The sequence below is a fragment of the Hyperolius riggenbachi genome, chromosome 1 (assembly GCF_040937935.1).
Source record: "Hyperolius riggenbachi isolate aHypRig1 chromosome 1, aHypRig1.pri, whole genome shotgun sequence".
Classification (NCBI taxonomy): domain Eukaryota; kingdom Metazoa; phylum Chordata; class Amphibia; order Anura; family Hyperoliidae; genus Hyperolius; species Hyperolius riggenbachi.
This window is the reverse complement of record NC_090646.1, coordinates 464,368,761-464,391,341: the sequence shown is the minus strand read 5'-3', so window position 1 is coordinate 464,391,341 and position 22,581 is coordinate 464,368,761. Positions and strand designations below refer to the sequence as shown.

The 22,581-nt window shown below is 44.2% G+C and overlaps 1 protein-coding gene across 1 annotated transcript in view; it reads right to left on the bottom strand.

Moving 5' to 3' along the window:
* Positions 1-14,228, bottom strand: part of CORO1C (coronin 1C) — a 124,177-nt gene extending 109,949 nt beyond the window's left edge. The window contains exon 1 of the mRNA XM_068239603.1: positions 14,113-14,228. The gene's annotated coding sequence lies outside the window, so the exon portion shown is untranslated. The remainder of the gene's footprint in view (positions 1-14,112) is intronic.
* Between the last annotated feature and the right edge of the window lie 8,353 nt (positions 14,229-22,581).

Below are 22,581 nucleotides of genomic sequence, written 5' to 3'. Positions count from 1 at the left end.
CCACCATTATGCATCAGTAAGGGCCTAGTCTCAAAGGGAGAGGTTAAGATTTGTCATATGTTAGGGGCTAATGTTAAAGGACACCCTAAATAAGAAGGCTATGGAGGTTGCCATACATCCTTTAACCACTTAAGTCTATCTGGACGGATATATCCGTCCAGATAGACTGTGCAGCTGCCGCTGCCTGAGGCCCGCGCGCTCCCGCTGCCTGCCGTTACCCCTCCCCCCCCCCCCCCCATCAGTGAATGGGAATATAATTATCATTCACCGATCTAAGTTCCCCGCAAAAAAAACGACTCTTTCTAATCAGAGAGAGTGGTATTTCTGAAAAAAAAATTACAGCCTCCTTATAGTTCCTGGTAGCGTGATCGTACACTCCAGGACTTTTTTGACTGTGGCCATCTTGTGGCCAAATAGTAAACTACACCCACATACATTTTTTTACATTACAATACATTATTTTACATTTAAAATTATCTGTTTCCCTCCCACACCAAAAATTACCCAAATACATTTTTTAATAAAAAATAAATAAATCAAAAAAATTACAATAAAAAAAACAAACATAAATAGTTACCTAAGGGTCTGAACTTTTTAAATATACATGTCAAGAGAGTATCTTATTATATTTTTTAAAATTATAAGCTTGTAAATAGTGATGGACGCAAATTGAAAAAATGCACCTTTATTTCTAAATAAAATATCGGCGCCATAAATTGTGATAGGGACATAATTTAAACGGTGTAATAACCGGGACCAATGGGCAAATAAAATATATCAGTTTTAATTATGGTAACATATTAATTTTAAACTATAATGGCCAAAAACTGAGAAATAATGAATTTTTTTCCATTACTCAAAATGGATTTAGAAAAAAATAATTCTTAGCAAAATGTACCACCCAAAGAAAGCTTAAAGGAGTCATCAGGGAAAATGAATAAAATAAGTGCTACTTACCGGGGGCTTCCTCCAGCCCGAAGCTCCCAGCATGTCCCTCGCTGCAGCTCTCCCCGCAGCCATTCACCGCAGCTCGCTCCCGGTCCCCGGCGATGACTCCTTTAATTAGTGACGGAAAAAACAAGATATAGGTCAATTAATTGTGATAAGTTATTGGCGAATGAATGGGAGGTGAACTTTGCTTGGATGCATACGATTTGATTCGACACTGTAGGCTGAAGTGGTTAAAGAGGAACTCCCGCGAAAATTAAAAAATTTAAAACACATACAAATAAGAAGTACGTTTCTTCCTGAGTAAAATGAGCCATAAATTACTTATCTCCTATGTTGCTGGCATTTACAGTAAGTAGTAGAAATCTGACATTACCGACAGGTTTTGGGCTAGTCCATCTCTCCATAGGGGATTCTCCGCATGGCCTTTATTCTTTATAAAGACACTCCCTTAAAAATATTTATACAAAGAAACTGACCAGTCTCCCTGGTCACCGTACACTTTTTTGGCAGTTGGATGGAGCAACTGCCATTCACTAAGTGCATTTTGAAAATAAAGAAATCCCTGTGAACCCCCCATGAGGAGATGGGCTAGTCCAAAACCTGTCAGTTCTGTCAGATTTCTACTACCTACTGTAAGTGACAGCAACATAGGAGAAACGTAATTTATGGCTAATTTTACTCTGGAAGAAACTCACTTCTTAATTGTATATGTTTACATATATTACATATATATGTTTACATATATTTTAAGATTTTCGCAATGGGTGTGGCTGCGGCGGCAGCCCCAGGACCGCCTAACGCCAATTGGTGTCAAGTCCTGGGGCCGGCTACTGCAGGAAATCGTGCACAGGCTGCGCGCATATCCTGCTTGAGAGGCGGAGCTCCGCCTCGCCTTAAGCCGATCGCCAGGATTGCTCCACCCAAGTAACTACTTATTGACAGTATGACATGTAAATTAGGATATCAGCCGCATTGTTGGTCAGTGTGTACAGGACATTTGAACGACTTGTTGTTTGCACTTCAAGTCGTTCAAACGACCAGTTTAAATGACATTCAGGCATAAAGTTGGACATGCGTATGCACCATTAATCTTCCCTCTTAAAGAACATCTGAAGTGAGAGAAATATGGAGGCTGACATATTTATTTTCTAGTTAAACAATGCAAATTGCCTGGCTGTCCTGCTGATCCTCTGCCTCTAATGGTAGGCATACATCTAGCGATGATGGGCAGGTTCAACCAAGAGACAAATCTCTCTCTTATCAAATTTGATAAGAGAGAGATCTGTCAGCTGCCCATACGCCACAGGCCAATTCCCGATCGACGTGTAAAGTGTATAGATTACCTCTCCGCAGCCTCGATTGTCCCATGCTGGCTTCTAGGATTCTATCTCTCCACACACGCACGCCAAACATGGTTTCCTAGTAAGGACGCGCATGTGTGATGTTACACGCGCACCCTTACTAGGAAACCACGTGGGGTGTGCGTGTGGAGAGGAGAATGCGCCCGGAGCAGCGGAGGGACAAACAGATAAAGATCAGGGAGGTCCTTGGAGCCAACATTAAAAGCGGATCTGAGATGAAAAACTAACTAAATGAGAGCATGTATTTGTGTAATTGCATTCAATCACTGTTTGACATCTGATGAAGGAGTTTATCCGTAACATGTAATGTCTTGTTCCTTGAATACAGCAATTTAAATTGCAGCCAGTGGAGTGCCGTCTCTTTTTTCTGTTTCTCTATTGCCAAAAGTGCAGGTAAGCACCGGGAGGGAGGAACGGGAGGGAGGCCGCGGAAAGGTAACGTATACACTTTGCACAGGGGGAGGACATTGATATTACGGGAGACATCATCAGGGATTTCGGCACACCATTACTGCCACGCACCCAATCGAGCAACATCTTGCAGCATGCGCGATCGAGAATGTGACCAATTTTCGTCCCGAAATTGGTTGCATTGTCGGTTGGGCATGCACTTCATGGCACTGATTTTCATCCAATTCGATTATAATATTCGATTTGGATGATCAATCAGCCGCCAAGTTGCCTGATCTATGGCCACCTTAACACTTTTGGCAATAGAGAAACAGAAAAAAGAGACGGCACTCCACTGGCTGCAATTTAAATTGCTGTATTCAAGGAACAAGACATTACATGTTACGGATAAACTCCTTCATCAGATGTCAAACAGTGATTGAATGCAATTACACAAATACATGCTCTCATTTAGTTAGTATTTCATCTCGGATCTGCTTTAAATGTTGGCTCCAAGGACCTCCCTGATCTTTATCTGTCAGTCTTCTTGGTGCCTGACAAAAACCGGGTCACAAAACGGAAAACCAGTGTGAAGAAACGGACCACCAATCCAGAGTTCAATGAGAAGTAAGAGTGGGGGATTTCTCTAGAGGAAGCTGCCAAGAGGAAACTAGAAATATCTGTGAAAAACAGCGTCTTTCATGTCCTCTGGTTGAACTCGATGGACGTATGTCTTTTTTCAACCCAAATAACTAGGTATACTGCACACTTCCCCACCTCTTGTCCCCCCCCCCCCCCCCATTCCTTTAGATTGTAAGCTCACAAGGGCAGGGCTCTCTCACCCTTTTGTGTCTTGGAATTTGTTGTTCATTTCATAGCTTGCACTATGTTATACATTTTATTCATCATGTTACATCTGTCATTGTAATCACCAGTTCCGTATTTGATGTATATTATTATTATTATTATTTAGTATTTATATAGCACCGACATATTACGCAGCGCTGTACAGTGTATATATATATATCTTGTCACTAACTGTCCCTCAAAGGAGCTCACAATCTAATCCCTACCATTGCCATATGTCTATATTATGTAGTGTAAGTACTGTAGTCTAGGGCCAATTTTAGGGGGAGCTAATTAACTTATCCGTATGTTTTTGGAATGTGGGAGGAAACCGGAGTGCCCGGAGGAAACCCACGCAGACACGGAGAGAACATACAAACTCTTTGCAGATAGTGCCCTGGCTGGGATTCGAACCGGGAGCCAGCGCTGCAAGGCGAGAGAGCTAACCACTACGCCACCGTGCTGCCCGTATATCATTATGTATCCCTTGTTTGTTTTTCCTACTTTGGAGAGCGCCACCGAATATGTTGGCGCTTTATAAATCAATAATTATAATAATATACATCATCTGTGTAAGCAGACGTATGGTCTGTTTCCGCAGTTTTTATTTATAAATGCAGAAGAGATCAGCTCAGTGCAAATAATGTCATCAATGGGTCATCATGTTCGGAAAAGCTTTGTTTTCGGGTATCATTTGTAATTGCATATTCCTTTTATGTTTGCTGTTTAAATAGATGCATGTGGGGGCTGACTAAATAACAGTTCCGCTTCAAAACAGCACCTAATTGTCCCTCTCTCACTGCTTTTCTCATCTCATCACCAAAACATGTCTGTGTTCTGCCTGTAGCGTCTAATAATGTAAAGGGCTGGCTGTGCATAAATGTACTGAGAAGTTATAGATTGCTAACAGTGCCTTTTATTAAAAGAGAATTCCAGGATGTACTGGTTCCATAGTTCCACAGTTTTGTATTACAGCCAGCAGCACAAAGCTTGCGGCTGTAGTAGGTAGAGAAATATTAGAGATCTCTGCTGAGATATGATCTCATATTTATTGGGGAACTGTGGCAAGGTGGTCAGTACTGCCCATACAATTCTATGGGCCTGTTCACAGTACTGTGTTGTAACTGATAGCGTTATTCTAACTCGCTGCATGTAGGTTTTGTATTAAAGTTTATGTCCGGTCTCTTTTGCAGTTCACACTCATTATAATGCGTGCATTATGCAACTGACCACTGTGAATCCAGCCTAAGGCTACTTTCACACGGGGAGTGTTGCATTCTCTGGAAAAACAGGATCCCAATGCAACGGAGGGCAAATGTTATGCTTGCGGTGCGACACATACAGTGAAGCTTAAAGTACACAGAAGGTGTAGCAAAAGAGTGTTAGGCAGCACCCAACCATCCAAGAGCGTCCCAGGAACAGCAGTAAGGATTTGAAGAGAAGAGACCCAGCACCGTCTTCAGTAATTCAAGCTCTTTTATCTTTTATTTAGACATCAGGATACAGCAAATAGGGCAAGTAGCGATAACTTTTCGATAGGAGCTCCTCTCTTTATCAAGTCAATATGAGGATTGACGCTTCTGGGTTCTTTACGAGTATATTTTTACGTGTTTACGCATACTGTTTGCCGCATGCCTAATTTTTCTACATATTTACACGTATGTCATGCGTCTGACGTTTTTGACATTGGGCTGTCCCACTATTGCCATTTGTCGGTGTTTTGGCTACTGCTCGATGGGGATTGGAGCATCTTAGCAGGTGCAGTTCCCCATCAGGTCCTCTCTGCAAGGGGAGTGATCTTGAGACAGATTTTAAAGGGATTGGTCGGCAGCAGTGTGCCCTGATCATTTTTGATTGGCTCCTTTGTGGAGCTAACATTATATAAGGCTGCTTTGATTGTATTCAAAGGGCATGTTGGCTTGATAAAGAGAGGAGCTCCTCTCGAAACGTCATCTCTGCTTGCCCTATTAGCTGTATCCTGATGCCTTAATAAAAGAGCTTAAATTACTGAAGATGGTTCTGGGTCTCTTCTCTTCAAATCAGTACACAGAAAGTGTTAACGCGCATGTTATGTGGTAAGGCACTGCATGCATTGCGTTTTCAACAGATCAGTCACACTGCACTGCTAACACACCACTGTGTACATACCATTACAATATTATTGCACTGCATTAGCAATGCGTTTATGTTGTCTGACTCAACACACCAGTATGCAAGTAGCCTAAAGGTGCGTAATACACGCACTACAGCTGCCAACGACGGGTCCGTCAGACCCTCCCGCTGGGCGGACTTTCAGGCGACAGTACACACACGAAAGTCCGCGCAGCGGGAGGGTCTGACGGACCCGTCGTTGGCGGCCGTAGTGTGTGTGTACGCACCGTAACACTAACTGCTGTACTGTACACAGAAGGAGGTGTAGGGCAGCCTCCATGTAAATCCTCTACTAGCTTCTGCAAAAAGCCTATCAGAGTTATCCCTGGTAATGGAGTGCTCTGGTTTGCTGGCTATCATAAAAAAAGGCACATTGTATAATACGCTGTTTTGCCACAAATCCATCTTTTTCTTATCACTCTATCTCTGAGCAGGAGGAGGCAGAGCAGTGGGCAAAAATGAAAAAAACAAACAAAACATAGTTTAAAATATATGTGAATGAAAACACACAAACATCTGTTTAAAAATATCTGTCATTAAATCAGTAATCATTAAAGGAATACTGTAGGGGGGTCGGGGGAAAATGAGTTGAACTTACCCAGGACTTCTAATGGTCCCCCGCAGACGTCCTGTGCCAACACAGCCACTCACCGATGCTCTGACCCCGCCTCCGGTTCACTTCGGGAATTTCAGACTGCGCAGGCCCAGTATGGTCTGCGCCTGCGCAGTATGCTCTCGGTGACATCAGCGGGAGCGTGGACACGGCAACGCAGGCGCAGGGGTTTTAAGACTTTAAAGTCTAAAATTCCAGAAGTGAACCAGAGGCGGGGACGGAGCATCAGTGAGTGGCTGTGTTGGCACAGGATGTCTGCGGGGGACCATTAGAAGCCCTGGGTAAGTTCAACTCATTTTCCCCCGACCCCCCTACAGTATCCCTTTAAATAGATGTAGGTATGCACACCTTCAAAAAAAGGGCAAGTGAAACAAAACAAGAGGGTGCTTCAGTCGGTAAACCAGACCTGCTCAAGGTCTTACAAAATACATTATATACAAAGAATGACCGGCACACCAAGCTGTTGCGTTGCTTAAACGTTTTGTATTGAAACAAGAAAAGAATCAAATGTCACAAAAAATACAAACAATGGGCTATATACAGCGAAGTGAAGTCCAATGTGGTCACAATTTATGTACAGAACTGAACAACAAAGACATATACAACAGGTGGATCATCTACATCAAAATACAATCACTTCAGTTTGCTGGCAGCTGCCAGTAAAGGTAGCCATACACTGGTCGATGTGCCATTAGATCGACCAGCTGACAGATCCCTATCTGATCGAATCTGATCAGAGAGGGATCGTATGGCTGCCTTTACTGCAAACAGATTGTGAATCGATTTCAGCCTGAAACCGATTCACCATCTGCTGAGCTGCTCCTGCCGCCTGTCCCCCCCCCCCCCCCCCCCCCCGTATACATTACCTGATGCTGGCTCCCGGGCATCTTCTCTGCATTGCACGGCTCTGTTCCGGATCCATTACGGCGCTTCCTGTGTTACTCCGTGACCAGGAAGTTCAAATAGAGCGCCCTCTATTAGAACTTCCTGGTCACTGCAGTGACACAGGAAGCGCCGGGATGGATGGAGCCGGAACAGAGCTGTGCAGCACAGAGAAGACGCCCGGGAGCCAGCCTCAGGTAATGTATACCTGATCGGATCGGCCGCCACTAGCGACGCGCACTTTACTGGCGGGCGATCGAGGGTAATTTCCTGCACGGCGCGATCGACGGACCGATCCGATTCCGGGAGGGAATCGGATCGGCGGCTGCGTTTACCGCGAACGATTGGCAGCAGATTCGATCCCAGGATCGAATCTGCTGTCGAAACGGCCGGGAATCGAGCCAGTGTATGGCTACCTTAAGGATCAATGAGCAAACACCAGGTAGTTGCTAGGCAGGGTATACTACAGGATCTTCTCAAAAAATTAGCATATTGTGATAAAGTTCATTATTTTCTGTAATGTACTGATAAACATTAGACTTTCATATATTTTAGATTTATTACACACAACTGAAGTAGTTCAAGCCTTTTATTGTTTTAATATTGATGATTTTGGCATACAGCTCATAAAAACCCAAATTTCCTATCTCAAAAAAATTGCATATTTCATCTGACCAATAAAAGAAAAGTGTTTTTAAAACAAAAAAAGGCAACCTTCAAATAATTATGTTCAGTTATGCACTCAATACTTGGTTGGGAATCCTTTTGCAGAAATGACTGCTTCAATGCGGCGTGGCATGGAGGCAATCAGCCTGTGGCACTGCTCAGGTGTTATGGAGGCCCAGGATGCTTTGATAGCGGCCTTAAGCTCATCCAGAGTGTTGGGTCTTGCGTCTCTCAACTTTCTCTTCACAATATCCCACAGATTCTCTATGGGGTTCAGGTCAGGAGAGTTGGCAGGCCAATTGAGCACAGTAATACCATGGTCAGCAAACCATTTACCAGTGGTTTTGGCACTGTGAGCAGGTGCCAGCTTGTGCTGAAAAATGAAATCTTCATCTACATAAAGCTTTTCAGCAGATGGAAGCATGAAGTGCTCCAAAATTTCCTGATAGCTAGCTGCATTGACCCTGCCCTTGATAAAACACAGTGGACCAACACCAGCAGCTGACATGGTCCCCCAGACCATCACTGACTGTGGGTACTTGACACTGGACTTCAGGCATTTTGGCATTTCCCTCTCCCCAGTCTTCCTCCAGACTCTGGCACCTTGATTTCCGAATGACATGTAAAAGTTGCTTTCATCCGAAAAAAGTACTTTGGACCACTGAGCAACAGTCCAGTGCTGCTTCTCTGTAGCCCAGGTCAGACGCTTCTGCCGCTGTTTGTGGTTCAAAAGTGGGTTCATGCTTCCATCTGCTGAAAAGCTTTATGGAGATGAAGATTTCATTTTTCAGCATGACCAGGCACCTGCTCACAGTGCCAAAACCACTGGTAAATGGTTTACTGACCATGGTATTACTGTGCTCAATTGGCCTGCCAACTCTCCTGACCGGAACCCCATAGAGAATCTGTGGGATATTGTGAAGAGAAAGTTGAGAGACCAAGACCCAACACTCTGGATGAGCCTAAGGCCGCTATCGAAGCATCCTGGGCCTCCATAACACCTGAGCAGTGCCATAGGCTGATTGCCTCCATGCCACGCCGCATTAAAGCAGTCATTTCTGCAAAAGGATTCCCGACCAAGTATTGAGTGCATAACTGAACATAATTATTTGAAGGTTGACTTTTTTTGTTTTAAAAACACTTTTCTTTTATTGGTCGGATGAAATATGCTAATTTTTTGAGATAGGAAATTTGGGTTTTCATGAGCTGTATGCCAAAATCATCAATATTAAAACAATAAAAGGCTTGAACTACTTCAGTTGTGTGTATTTGAATCTAAAATATATGAAAGTCTAATGTTTATTAGTACATTACCGAAAATATTGAACTTTATCACAATATGCTAATTTTTTGAGAAGATCCTGTATAACTTGCTCTGGCAGCGTAATGCAATAGCAGAGTGAATGTAAGAAGCAATGTCCATAGTTACTCTGACAGCGCTGTTTCGTTATCTCTATCAAAGGGTAAGGAGAGAGTCCCCAGGTAGTGCGGCACAGTATATAAATTAAATCAGTAATGTACAGCACATACAGTATCCAACTATACTGTATCTATCTGTACTGTATACATACAACTCTGGAAAAAAATAAGAGATCAATGCAATTTATTTTTAAATCAGTATTTCAATGATTAAAGGTTGCCATAGACTCATTGATTTTTCTCATTTGATTCCTTGCAAATTTGATTCATCTGCTGGGAATCAATTACCCAAAATGCCAGAGCGATTGATTTTTGACTAAAAATCGATTGATCTGGCATTTTGGGTTATCCATTCCCAGCAGAGGTATAATCTGGACATGATTAAAAATTAAAACAGTAGGGGTCGGGGCAAGAACATTGGCAGATCTATGGCCTATAGCTTCGCACTGCGTCAAACAGTGCAACTCTGCAGTTCGATCAATTTCCAATAGATTCCCTGCTGGAATCTATTGGAAATTGATGTGGAGTGTATGGTAGGAATCGATTCCTTCTGATTCAATTATTTTCAGAAAGGACTTGATTGTTTTGGAACATTGGGTGGAAATCTATACGTGTATGGCCAGCTTAAGACAACCATTCCATGCATTGTGCATTAAATTCCTCTACAAGCACACCTCATTCTGCTCTATAAGGCACTGATTAGGCAACCATCCAGATCAAATCTTATCTAATGAGGAAAATTATAAAAATAAACCACTGCTGTAATCAACCCTCTCCTCTTGCAATGTGACTTGTTGGATGGCAAAATATAATAAATAGTGCTAGGAGTAGGTTTAAGGTAATTAGGAACTTGAAAAAGGACTATGGACCATGACAAAACCGGTGAAAAGAAAGGTTTTGAGTGAGGAAAAGAAAAGTGCAATCCTTGCTTTACTGGCACAAGGATACAGTGAGCATCAGGTTGCTTCTATCCTTACAGTTTTGAAGACAGCAGGCACTGGGGGTAACAAAGCTACAATCTAACAGAGGGCACAAAATAATCAGCACTGAGAGAAATGACAGCAAACTCATTCAAACGTCACTTGAGTACCATAGGACCTTCAAACACAGAAGCAAACTGAGATTGGGGTAAAGTGCACAGCAAGAACAGGTCGGAACAGTCTCCTACAGGCAGGACTCTAGTCATGCAAAACTAGGAAATGCCCTTCATTAGAAAGAAGAAAGGAAGAGTCAGGCTTAGGCTATGTTCACAGTGGGGCATTACAATGTAACAGAGGCAATATAACACGCAGTAACACGCTGCAATTGTAAGTCATTCAGAGTGCATCCGATGCTTTCCAACATACGCATAACTCGTGATGCGACTTTTCACCTCTGTTTCGCTGCAATGCAGCTCCCCAGTGTGAACACCTACGGTTTACTAGAGATCGCAAGATTTGGACCATAGGGTATTACAAGAAGGACATTACCCGATGAGTTCAGTCTTTAGCTTTGTCCAACATTTGGTCATCTTATGGTTAGGCAGAGACCTGAAAAAACCTACAACTGACAGTGTCTTGCACCAACTGTAAATTATGAGGGAGGGTCAGGAATGATCTGGGAGTGCTTCAGCAAGGCTAGAATCAAGCAGATGTGTCTTTTTGAAGGACGCATGACTCAAGCAAATCACATGCAAGGTTATCCTAGAAAAAAATCTGCTTCCTTCTACCACTCGCCTAACTACAATCCATGGGGCCCACAAGCAGAACTTTGATAGAGGCCCAATGTTTAGACCCCTATCCTTGCCTCCCTTTGGTGCCCTTCACAGCCTGGGGGCCCATCTTACAACGGTCATCAAACAAGTGTGGCCATCATGATATTCACACAAGTGCAGCCACAAAACCGCTTGATCTGCAGCATAGTCCCCTGTACCAGAGGAAGAGAAGGTTAGTAGTTGGGGCCCCTAAATGCTCTGGGCCCACCTGTGATCACAGGGGCTGCTCCCCTATTATTCAGCCTCTGCCTTCTGCTAGCCCTAGGTTCCTCAACTCAGAGGATTTGTTCTGTGTCAGGTGGAGGGGATACATTGGCCTTGATTCACAAAGCTGTGCTAACTGTTTAGCCCGGGAGTGCTAAACAGTTAGCACGTGAAGTGCCGCTCGTGGACTTTTGTGCGCGCAAAGTGCTGCGTTCAAGCGATCGCGGACATTTGCGCGCGATAACGCGGACTTTGCATGCACGCGATCACGCGGACTTTTGCACGCGATCGGCCGCAGATCGCGTTCAAAAATCCACGTGATCACGTGCATGCAAAGTGCGCGTTATCGCACGCAAATGTCCGCGATCGCAGCACTTTGCGCGCGCAAAGTCCGCGAGCGGCACTTCACGTGCTAACTGTTTAGCACGCCCGGGCTAAACAGTTAGCACGGCTTTGTGAATCAAGGCCCTTGTCTCCTTCTTGGGTTTATTGAAAATAAAACAAACCTAGCAATAAACAGATAATATTTAATGAACACCTAAAAGAAAGCTTGTTATGTTGACATAAGCAGAATGAAAGCAGAAGAGAGAATGTGGCAGCAGTAAACCCCAGCAATGCATTAGACAGCCATATTAGAAGCCTTCAGCCTAACACTATGCAAAAGTCTGCAATTCCAATACAAAATAAAGTGTACACAAGCTGAAGCTCAGGTACAAGATCACATACATACCTAAGAAGAGGGAAGACTCTGGATCCTATAGAGCAGTGATGGCTAACCTTGGCACTCCAGCAGTGGTGGAACTACAAGTCCCATGAGGCATTGCAATACTCTGACAGCTCTAAGCATAACACAGGGAGGTAAAGGTATGATGGGATTTGTAGTTTTGTCACAGCTGGAGTGCCAAGGTTAGCCATCACTGCTATAGAGGCTTCCCAGTGCATCCTCCGGTACCCCGTTGCCACTCGCAGATTCTCCAAAGGTTAGCAAAAAGGACTTGTATGTAATCTGATCAGGGATGCACTTCTCTTCAAGCATAAGCACGGCCATAATGCACTTGCACGAGTATGACACGCCTGCACACTAAGCTCAGCTGTGGCTGCACTCATGTCAGAAGAGGAGCGTGGTCAGCAGGAGGGTCCCATGCAGTGGCGGAGGACCAGAGGACAACGTGGGAAGTCTCTCCTAAGAAGGATTCAGAGGCTTCCCTCTAATTCCGTAAGGTGTGTGATTCTGAACATGACCTTCAGCTTGGGTTCTCTGTATAGGAAACCTGAGATGGGGCCACAACAAACGCCCATACATACCTGGGTCTTCCTTCAGCCCCTCTGCCTTATTGCTCCCATGCCGTCCTCTTCTGACTCCCCATTCACCGCAATTGGCCCCAGAAAGTTCACTGGTCCGGGACCAACTGCGGCCTGGCCATGCACGCTCCCATCACGTTCACATTGCCGGGAGCATTATGCACCTGCACAGTAGTACTGCACAGGTGCAGAATGCTTCCAGCGACGGGAGCAAGGCGGGGGAGCACGTCTGGCTGGACTGCAGCGACTGGCCCCAACTGGAGGATTTTCTGGGGCCAGCTGCGGGTAGTTGGGGAGTCAGAAGAGGACAGTGTGGGAGCAATCATGCCAGAGGGAGCTGAAGGAATCCCCTGTAATGTATGTTTTTTTGTTGTGGCTCCCTCTCAGGTACACTTTAAGAGGAAATACCAGCCACCACGGTGAGATTAGATAGACTGTAAAAGCAGCTGCAGAATGGACATTTGGATTTCTGTAAATTCAGCTTTTAGGTACACATTAATGCCGGGTGCACTACTTGCCTCACCATTCACATTAAAGCATAACTGTTTTTTTATGGTTTATAAAGCAACTATGTGACTAGTTGCTACAGGCAGCAACCTTTGTGTCTACTGTGGTAAATATTTATTTTATAGTGTTTTATGTGTACATGAAATTGTAGACTGAATTGCATCTCTCCAAAGAAATGTAACACTATGGGCATTGTGTGCGCACAGCCCAGAGCAAGAGCATTGTTCATGTTCATTGCAGGACTGGAATGCCACACTTAGAACAGTTAAGCAGTTGTTAATATAGCATGGTGTTTTGAAAGAACTTCTAATCTGGAAAATCACCTTCAGCTGTAGGTAAGGAAAGCATACAGGCTTGACGATTAATGTCTTCTTTCTGATATTTGTGAGAATTATTTTATCAATGTACATCTATACAGATCTTTGGAAGTTCTAGTCCAATGAGAAATATTCCCATTTTGCATGGCCCCAGTGAAGACGTAGGCAGTAGGCATATCTACTCTTATGGTATCTCAGGGATAGTGATGGTCAATTAGATGCAAATAATTCTGAGCTGATGCAGAATTATGCAAAGTTTTTATGCAAATTTATGCAACTTAAAAATAGACCAAAAGAATTCTGCAAATGATTTTCTCACCTCGAGTTGGCCAGTTTATAGTTTTACATTTCTAATTTTTTTGTTTGATTTTTTTGTTTACAAATATTTTGCTCTTTGATAGCCTGTTACTAACCTGCCCTAATTGTCTATTTTTGGTCAACATCATAACTTATGGTATTTTTATAAACTCCTAGGGGAAAATTAGTAAAATTAGTATTGGAATAGGTTAAGAAACAGAGAGATTAAAAGCAGTTTTGTTGATCATCCACTACAATCTGACACTATAAGTTAGTTAATGATGTGTATTCTGTTTCCCATAACTTCATATCTTGCTTTCAACTTGACTTCAAGATCCTGTTAAATGTCAAGTGAATTTAAATGGCAACACATTACGTTCAAGTTGTTTCTTGTATTGATTCAAAATATTACATTTACTAGAACAGAAGAGAGTGAACCATGAAAGGACTTACCCCTTTTAGAATGAGACACTGCCCAACCTTTGCGTTTAGAAGAAGTGGAGTTTTCAAAAGCTTTCTTGGCATCTGCCACTGACAAAATTTTCTCCTCTTCTAGTTCCCCCTGTCTGGATTTACTGCCTTGGGGAGAGAAGACAGCCTGAGTGCTTGGTCTCACTGAGAAAACCCCTTTATTCCTGTCTGAAGGGGAACTGGGAGTAGGTGTGTCTTGAGGTGGTTTTCCACCATCTGGGGGTCCAGCGTCCCACAGAGAAGCCTCCTCTCCAACATCATCATGGCTATATACAGTAGATTCGTCTGTGATGTCGCTGCTGGTAGAACTGATGCTGTCCTTGAACAAGGGATCAAGCTGATATATGCGCTTTGGGGGTGCACGACTCCCAGGAGTATTCTCCTTTTCATATACACGGTGGTTGAACTTGTGAGAGTTACTGAGTCTCTGGCAGCTGACCGGTGTCAGCTGAATACTAGTGCACACCATGCCATGCCTATAATAAGGACTGTTTAGTGCATCGTCTTGGCTGCTCAGCAGGTGGTCTGTACTTAGAGATTTCCCTAGATTTCCATGTAGAGACAGCCTGGTGACTTGCCTCTGCCCCTCACTGCTCTCTGAAGCTGAGCGGGTCAGTCTTCTGATGCTGCCCTGTAGGTAGGAGATGAGATTCTCACTCTCTGCCCTCCTGTACAGCTTCACTTTTCTCATTCGGTGTTCTCCTGTGTCGGATTTCTCAATATCTCTATGGAGTTTTGTAGACCTCTCACTGTTGGTCTGCTCCAGGCACCTGGGGAGGTCGTGACCTTCACTCCACAACGTGGACTCGTCTTCTTCCATCTTACACAGAATCACATTAAGATTTCTACCATGGTTGCCTACTGCCACTTTCTTACCCATCTTTACATCCATTGCTCCACCTTCTCGTTTAGCTACCGAGTCTCCAGGAAAGCCCCCGTTGTCCAGCACATCCCAACTGACACTCCTGTCCTCCACCTTCCATTTCCTTCTCTGGATGAACTCCTTGCTGGACATGTCCAGCGGTCTGGGTCCTGTCACTCTGGCATTCACAGTGTTGCCGCTCCTGTTGATCACACCTCTCCCCTCTATACAATGCTCTGACGGATCAAAGTCTTCCAAAGTTCCTCTGTCTGTCAGCTGACTGCAGGAGAGCAGCTGAAGTTCTCCCTCTTGGGATGCTGCTTGCGAGCGCCCAGGCAGAAGAGATGGTCCTCCTAAGTTTTTACTGTTGAAAACTTTTTCCGTTGCTCTTGATGCTGTCACAGGAACCCCTCTGAAATCCACCTCCTGCATTAGCATGCTCATGTCTGAGCAGTTATCAGCAGAGGATGATCGAATCGCATCCGCGCTACTGCTGTATATACAGAAGTCCTGATCTATCGCGTTTCCACTTGCCCAGAACACGAATATTCCTCTCTCCTCTTATTACAAGGAGCGTGTCTTCTTTTCCATTAAGATGTCACATACACTCTGCCTCTTGTTATTTATTTATGTCTGCGCAGAGTAGCCAGAAAGAGGGAGGCTTCTCTGTTTAAAAGTTGTAGAGTTCAGAGGTCTCGTTGAAACCTTTTTCTTTATTTCTTTGCTATCAGATTTATTTTCTTTACATTTTTTTTACGTTTACTTAATAAACATTACACTTTGGCAAGAAAAATTATTTACTAATAAAGAGGTCTCAGCAGTTGGAGGACCAGTGCCACCTAATATGGGGACATGAATCTGTAATGAGGATCTTCAGGTTTCCACCAGCTTTGGTTGAGTTCTAGCTGCTGTGTGAGTTCTGACGTGATATGTGAAGCATCAATGAGCACCGCTGTATTATAAGAGCTAAAAATATACTCCTGGCCTGGGCTAAACAAAAGGAAAGGACAACCCTGCCAGGACTGCCTCTTCCCTTATAACTTTTATTCACTTGCAAGAAGTCCCCTAATGCAAAGGATTGGGAGGGCTAGGGCAGTACAAATGGCCTTCCAAAAGTGGTTGTTTGCATGTCATCATCTCTAGCTCAAGTATGAAAAAATGCTTTTTGGGGGGGTCAATATAGATCTGTATGTTAGGGTGTGAGGCCGTGTGTTATAAAAAAAAATGCACATAAACAAATCAGAAAAAAGTATGTCTTGGAGTTCAGAAAATGTTTTCTTTGTCCTTTCTGATATCCTTGTATATTGCACACGGACATGTGTTGCAGAAATCAGCAACACAAGGCCCTAATGCCTGGTACACACCATGCAATTTCCCACCAGATCGACAGGTCAAATTGATAATTTGCGATAGGTCTGATCCAGTGGCATAGCTTAAGGTGCTCTGGGCTCCAGTGTGAGTTTAATGCTGGGGATACACGGTACGTTTCTGTACCATGTATCGACCAGCTGATCCGGCCAGCTGATAATATTCAGCTGGCCCGATCACGCAGCTCGACCTCCGCCCGCTCGATCCCCGCCGGCGGACAATGGCAGGGAATCGAGCGCTGATAAGGAAGCGCCGGCAGGGACAAGCGGCAATCGATCCGCGCGGACGAGCGGTGACGCGGCTGGGGTCGATCCGGCGGGATCCGTGTATTCCCACCTTTACATTGGAGACGCCCAAGCACTCTATACATAACAATTGATACAGCGCACCAAAACCTGCCAAGCAAGTTGGGGATGGGGAACAGCTTGTTGAAGGATTCGTCAATTTTGTACAGCAGGAGAAAATCGGCAGTGCTTTCAGACAGAGGCTGTACCCAAATTAGCTATATGCAAAGATGTGCAGAGCTCCACAATATGGACAATATTACACAACATGCATTCCAAACAGGTACAGAAAAGGAGGGTGTTAGCTTCAGTATAAATAATATGTGCACAAATTATTCCCTAGACTTACCCACGGCGATGACGGGCCCTCAGGGGGAAGACCTTCCGCAGGCCTAAAAAAAAAAACGTAATTTTATTAGTGCTGCTAATCATAAATGGTATACACATTTCTTCAAACAGACATCAAATAAGTGACAGAGCTCCAGGCTGCAAACTGAAATGTAAGCCAACAGGGGCACGCAGAGCCCCACAGGGGTTAAATACATGCCTTGAATGCAAATCAAATGCAAATTATGTACGAGTTGAATGCAGGTTGAACCACATGAATGCAGCGCAGAAGAAGCCAACCCGGAACCTAACCTGGTGAGGTCGGCATCTGTAGCGGAGGAGACCGGGAGCCACCGGAGCTGCAGCAAGGGCACAAGATGGCTGCCAGGGGCTGGAGGAAACCCCAGGTAAGTGAATTTTTTTTATTTGCCTGAATGTATCCTTTAATAATTACTATCATTCAAAGCATCTATAGAAGTGATCATTACAAGCACAAGACCAAGAAAGAGCTAAAACTGCAGTTGAGGGAGGGCCCAGGGGCCTAACAATAGACCCTGCAAGGGATGCAACCGCAGGGGGTCCCAGAAGCAGCAGGGGGCCCTGTGGGGGGAGAAGTTTATTTTCCCAGTCTTGAGAGACTGACAACTAAGGACACAGAGCAAAAGAACTTTCTGTTGTCTGTGCAATTGTTCTAATGAGTGCATCTGCTCAGTCATTAGAACATCATTCCCGATAAGGAATCATACAAAGTTTTGCAGACAAATACAGATCCTTCTCAAAAAATTAACATATTGTGATAAAGTTTATTATTTTCTGTAATGTACTGATAAACATTAGACTTTCATATATTTTAGATTCATTACACACAACTGAAGTAGTTCAAGCCTTTTATTGTTTTAATATTGATGATTTTTGCATACAGCTCATGAAAACCCAAAATTCCTATCTCAAAAAATTAGCATATCATGAAAAGGTTCTCTAAACGAGCTATTAACCTAATCATCTGAATCAACTAATTAACTCTAAACACCTGCAAAAGATTCCTGAGGCTTTTAAAACTCCCAGCCTGGTTCATTACTCAAAACCGCAATCATGGGTAAAACTGCCGACCTGACTGTGGTCCACAGCCATCATTGACACCCTCAAGCAAGAGGGTAAGACACAAAAAGAAATTTCTGAACGAATAGGCTGTTCCCAGAGTGCTGTATCAAGGCACTTCAGTGGGAAGTCTGTGGGAAGGAAAAAGTGTTTCAGAAAACGCTGCACAACGAGCTCATAAAAAAACCCAAAATTCCTATCTCAAAAAATTAGCATATTTCATCCGACCAATAAAAGAAAAGTGTTTTTAAAACAAAAAAAGTCAACCTTCAAATAATTATGTTCAGTTATGCACTCAATACTTGGTCGGGAATCCTTTTGCAGAAATGACTGCTCCAATGCAGCGTGGCATGGAGGCCCAGGATGATTCGATAGCGGCCTTAAGCTCATCCAGAGTGTTGGGTCTTGCGTCTCTCAACTTTCTCTTCACAATATCCCACAGATTCTCTATGGGGTTCAGGTCAGGAGAGTTGGCAGGCCAATTGAGCACAGTAATACCATGGTCAGTAAACCATTTACCAGTAGTTTTGGCACTGTGAGCAGGTGCCAGGTCACGCTGAAAAAATGAAATCTTCATCTCCATAAAGCTTTTCAGCAGATGGAAGCATGAAGTGCTCCAAAATCTCCTGATTGCTGGCTGCATTGACCTTGCCCTTGATAAAACACAGTGGACCAACACCAGCAGCTGACATGGCACCCTAGACCATCACTGACTGTGGGTACTTGACACTGGACTTCAGGCATTTTGGCATTTCCCTCTCCCCAGTCTTCCTCCAGACTCTGGCACCTCAATGTCCAAATGACATACAAAAGTTGCTTTCATCCGAAAAAAGTACTTTGGACCAATGAGCAACAGTCCAGTGCTGCTTCTCTGTACCCAGGTCAGGCGCTTCTGCCGCTGTTTCTGGTTCAAAAGTGGCTTGACCTGGGGAATGTGGCACCTGTAGCCCATTTCCTGCACACGCCTCTACACGGTGGCTCTGGATGTTTCTACCCCAGACTCAGTTCACTGCTTCCACAGGTCCCCCAAGGTCTGAAATTGGTCCTTCTCCACAATCTTCCTCAGGGTCCAGTCACCTCTTCTCGTTGTGCAGCGTTTTCTGCCACACTTTTTCCTTCCCACTGAGGTGCCTTGATACAGCACTCTGGGAACAGCCTATTCGTTCAGAAATTTCTTTTTGTGTCTTACCCTCTTGCTTGAGGGTGTCAATGATGGCTTCTGGACCGCAGTCAGGTCGGCAGTTTTACCCATGATTGCGGTTTTGAGTAATGAACCAGGCTGGGAGTTTTAAAAGCCTCAGGAATCTTTTGCAGGTGTTTAGAGTTAATTAGTTGATTCAGATGATTAGGTTAATAGCTCGTTTAGAGAACCTTTTCATGATATGCTAATTTTTTGAGATAGGAATTTTGGGTTTTCATGAGCTGTATGCAAAAATCATCAATATTAAAACAATAAAAGGCTTGAACTACTTCAGTTGTGTGTAATGAATCTAAAATATATGAAAGTCTAATGTTTATCAGTACATTACAGAAAATAATAAACTTTATCACAATATGCTAATTTTTTGAGAAGGACCTGAATTTGTAGACAGTCCCTAATCAGTGTAGCAGTCTGTTGTGTACAGCGCCCAGCCTCTCCACCCCCACCCCAAGTGCTGTGCACTGTAGTGATGCTAGTGGAGTCTGCAGAGCCAGTTCTGCTCCATCAGTGATGGACAGAGTGCGTGCAATATGCTGATGCTGGGAGCACACTCGTCTGTTGATTTTCTTTATGCGTTTTATGCACACCACGTGTTTCAATATGTGTAAAAATATGCACGTTTTATCACAGAAGCTAATGTTATCGATAGAGAAAATGCATGCAGTGCTTCACTGTCGTCAGTTTTTATCTGCATGTGGAAAACACATTCAAGTGTGCACTAGCCAATTGATTAATATTGGTTCTCAGTTTACCTGTGCATATAACGAAGGGGTGGGGGAGGGGCCCCATCCAAAGGTTTGCAGGGGGCCCAGTGATTTTTATTTACGCCCCTGGGAGGGCCCTATGGCCCAATGGCCCTGGTGCGATCGAGACCTCTGCAACCCCTATTGCTATTGGCTATTTTTCTGATCAATTTTCTGATCACTTCTGTACAAAATCAATCAGAAAAATGATTGGAAATCAGATCGGACCTGTCAGAGATAATCAATTTAGCCTGCCAATCTGATGGGAAATTGCATAGTATGTATGAGGCATTGGGCCTATGTTTCACTGTACGCTGAAAAACTGATGTGTTTTAACTGATCGGTGAAAGAGGTCATGGGGAAATTACCTTGCACATCAGTTGTCCGTTCAGTTCTGTAAGCAAATAACGCAGTGTAAAAGAAGCCTCCTTTCGCAATTTAACAGTTGCTGTCCATTATAACTGAACAGCCAACTGATGTGCAGCTCAGGCTTTTTATAATGCAGTGCTATGCAACCACTAATCAGTTAAAATGCATCATTTTTTCACAGTGTGAAAGAGGCCTTAGGCATGGGTCACACTTGTCTTTCAGTTTTCTATGCGCATTTTTCTGCACACCATATGCGTTTTTATGCTAAAAAAGCGCATGCATATTTTTACAGCAGCTACTGTAATTGATAGGGAAAACTGACAAAATGTGCAGAAATATTCGGCAGGATTTTCTGTTCTGCATGCAGAATCCACATTCAAGTGTGACCTGGCTGCATTGATTAACAATTAAGTTCTCAGTTTAAATTAGTTTTTGTGTGTGCAGAAACAGCACATGAAAATAGACAAGTGTGAGCGCAGTCTGGAGTTAAAAAGCATACCAGACCAAGATGTAGGAGCAGAGGACAGATTCAATCGTGGCAGTGTAGAAGCTCGTCAGAAGTTCCTGGGCCATGCTGAACTTCTTCAGTTGGCGGAGAAAAAATAGACTCTGCTGGCCCTTTTCTGGGTGGAGGTCATGTTGGCTTTCCAAGTCAGGTCTTTGGAAATTGTAGTGCCTAGGAGGCGTGCACAGGGGACGCTTACAACTTCCGTGCCATCAATACAGATTGGAGGTGAGCTGGGAGCGTGCCTTCTAAAGTCAACAATCAGCTCAACTTTTTTACAGTGTTGAGGACTAGGCCATTCTCCCTACACCACTGGCAAATTCTGTCAACCTGGTGGCGGTACTCCTGCTCATCATTCCCAGAGATTAAGCCCACTATTGTGGTATCATCAGCGAACTTGATAACTTTGACAGAGTTCGCCGAGGACCTGCAGTTGTTTGTATAAAGGTAGAACAGGAACGGCGACAGCACACATCCTTGAGGGGCCCCTGTGTTGGTGGTCCTTGGTTGCGAGGTGATAAGTGTCCAGCTTGACGGCCTGGGATCTGTTACTTAGGAAGTCCATGATCCACAGGCGTAGGGTGGGGTGGACCTTGAGGGTAGCAAGATTTCTTGAAGAATTTGGGGGCTGATGGTGTTAAACGCCAAACTAAAGTCAAGTAGGAGGATCCTAGCGTATGAGCCTGACCTATCTAGGTGATCATTGACAAGTACCAGGCAGATGTTTATGGCATCATCAGTGGATCTGTTCGTTCTGTATGCGAACTGAAATGGGTCCAGCAGGACCTCAGTGGATAGTTTCAGGAGTGGCAGGACCATGCTTTCAAAGGTCTTCACGATGACAGATGTGCGAGCCACTGGCCTGAAGTTGTTGAGGTCGGATACTCCCTGTTTTTTAGGGTCAGGGATGATAGTGGACCTCTTAAAGTCTTCTGTAGGTGGGCATCAGGTGGATGACCCAGTGGTCAGATGAGCTTAGCGCTGCCCACAGGGTGGCTTTGAATGCATCTTTAAGTACTATATAGCAATGGTCCAGAGCGTTAGCGTTCCTGGTTGGACAGGTGACGTGCTTATGGAAGCGCAGCAGTTCTTGACGGAGGTTGGCCCTGTTGAAGTCACCCAGTATGATGAACAGTGAGTCTGGGAGGGATGTCTCCCACTGCGTGATGGTATCGCTGAGCTCACACAGGGCCATTTTGATATCAGTGTCAGGTGGGATGTACACTCCAACAAGGACAAAGGAGGAAAATTCCCTGGGCGAATATGTCGGTCTGCAGCTTACAAGAAGTATTTCCCGTTCCAGGGAACATTTCTTGGCAAGTACGGAGGTGTTGGAGCACCAGGCGGAGCTGATGTACAAACAGATGCAACCCCCTTTACTTTTCCCGGAGAAGATGCTGTCACGGTCTGCACGGATGATATTGGTACCATTATTTGCTTTGAGGTTCCTTGTTTAGATCTCAGGGAGATTTCCAAATGCGCTGCTGCTGAGGAACCATGTCATAGAAGCTCTCCAGGCAGTGGAGGACTGCTCGGGTGCATCTGCAATGCCTGCTGCTGCTTATGTGCCTTCCAACTAATGCCATTGTAAACAATATGATTTTTACTTCGGAAGATATATTTCACAGGGCAACTGAAGGCAGTAAATCCACCACGTCAGCAACTCCAGTGCACCCGCCAGATGCTGTGGAGGT